At 48.0% G+C, this 2,250-nt stretch overlaps 1 pseudogene; it reads right to left on the bottom strand.

Moving 5' to 3' along the window:
* LOC131028299 (probable polyamine transporter At3g13620) lies at positions 1–1,726 on the bottom strand (annotated as a pseudogene).
* Between the last annotated feature and the right edge of the window lie 524 nt (positions 1,727–2,250).

The raw sequence follows: 2,250 nt of genomic DNA, 5'->3' as shown, positions 1-2,250 counted from the left end.
GAAGATTTCAACTCAATACTTTATAACGTAACATTTGCCATTAAACTAAATGTCAACAAATAATGATGTAGATCTACTAGCGCTAATAAATATTATGTCTACCTTCACACACAATATGGACGTTGGAAACGAAAGACATGCTGAAATGGCTCGAAGTTGAAACAACTATCGTATATAGGAGATAGCAGTATCATAACAAATATTGTAGCTATGGAAAGCTGTCGGTGCTACTGTAAACACGATAAACTACAGATTAAGCCTGGGTTCTGCCTGCTCCTCGGTTCGATCCTCAGCCAAGCTTTCCACTCCACTCTGTCCTGTCACGGAAAACACCATCAAATTTCTGTTCTTGCAGGCATTCAACAAAAAGTACCCCAAAACACCAACAACTGTGACGGAAATACTGATTATGTAGACAGCCAAGTTAGCCAGAGTCATGATAAAGATGAGAAGCGCCACGGGCGCGGCGACTATGACAATCAAGCAGGGTATTTTGACAGGCACCCTAAATGGCCTGCTCAGAGCGGGAAACTTGTGCCTCAGCCACAGAAACGAAGCAAATTCCAGCAGCATCCCACAAGAGAAAATTGGCGGCCCACATGATGGTAGTGAAGTTAACGAATGATAGTAGCAATGTGCCCCCGGCGGAGACGAGGATACCCAAGAAGGGTGTGTTGTAAACGGAGCGCCTGGCCATGAAAGCGGGCAAAAGCCCTACTTCCGCCATGCCCAAAAGCTGAAAAGAGGCGCTGCTCAACTGGGCTTCAAACATCCCCACTGTGGACAACAGTGAACCCACTTCGATCCAGTATTTTAACCACGCTCCGGCAATGTGCCCGGCTGCCTCAGCCAGGTACCCATCAGTCCACAGCTCTCTCTTAAGCTCCAGGGCTCCTGTGATTGCCAGCAGGGGTAAGATATAACCCACGCAGGACAAGAGCCCGTAGTAGAAGAGCGCCCGTGGGAAAGTTCTCTGCGGGTGATCCATCTCCCCTGCGAAAGTGCTCGCGTTGTACCAGAAATTCAGGTTCCAGAAGAGTGTGTTGAAGTAGAGTGACCAGTTTGTGTCACCCTTGGCTCCAACCATCCACCTTGAGGGCTTCAGCTTTGGAATCGAGAAGAAAAACATGAGAAAGAAGGGCATAAGTGAGATCATCCCCAGAATAACCGCAGTCCAGCCAACTATGGTGAGACCACTGAAGTTAAAATAGCTCAACACCACCGTGCACACTGAAATTCCCACGATTCGCATGGGGCCATGCCTGAAAGCTGGGATGATGATCTTTAGGTAGTCCAGACATAAGGCCACTATGGCGGCATTGTTGATTACTCTGCCTACCCATTTCCACCATCCCATGATAAATCCCCAGAAGGGTCCGAACTCATTCCACGCCCAAACAACGTACCCACCGTTGCCCGGGTACGTGGTCGCCAGTTCTGCCGTCAACAGGGCCTCTGGTATACTCCAAACGAACGGGAAAAGTATGAAGCCCAACAATGCTAGAAGTGGTCCCGCTGCTTCTACGGCTGTTTCTTCGCCGAAGGCGCCGCCGGAGACTTCGAAGTAGATGAGGAATATCAAGGGGAAGAACTTTAGCTTGTTGGATTTCGAAGAAGCTATGTGTTGGGTTTCTCCCGTTTTGGTGTCTGATCCTATTTCCATTCCAAAAGCTAGTGCTCCTTCTTCAACCCCTCCTCGTGCATTTGTTTGAGGAGACAGAGCCATTGATCACACTTGTAATGAGGTAAGGGAAACAATGACTTCAAGAGCATATAAAAATTGACGTTTCGGAGGTTTCCTTGATCCACTGGGCATTACAGTGACAAAGGTAAGACTTTGCTTGTTTGATCTTCTATCCAAGTGTCGCTGTAATTTATAACTTTGAGAGCGTGATTTAGAATGTGGATAATATGGGGTGGTCCCAAGTGTCATGGGGCTAGACCGACCTGCTGCCCAAACAAGCTTTTTCCTTCCAAAGGAGGTCCAACCTCATGCGGCATTGGTAAACCTTACTCACGACTTCCACTGCGGACAAGTCTTTTCTTGCTCCCAGACTATGCCATCCCTTTTCAAGTGTCCACCACCTGACCACATTAACACACACACATGCAGAATAGAAGTGCATGCCAACCCTCTCATGGGTTTCCTTCATCCTGATGCTCCTAGCACTCCCTTCAAGTCCCTGACTCTACTCTAGCACTGTCTTGTCACACCAACCTTGCACCCTTGGTACAAGCTTATAGGTCTCC

The sequence above is a fragment of the Cryptomeria japonica genome, chromosome 1, assembly GCF_030272615.1.
Source record: "Cryptomeria japonica chromosome 1, Sugi_1.0, whole genome shotgun sequence".
Taxonomy (NCBI): domain Eukaryota; kingdom Viridiplantae; phylum Streptophyta; class Pinopsida; order Cupressales; family Cupressaceae; genus Cryptomeria; species Cryptomeria japonica.
Note: the sequence above shows the minus strand (reverse complement) of the source record. Positions and strands in the feature narration are given on the sequence as shown.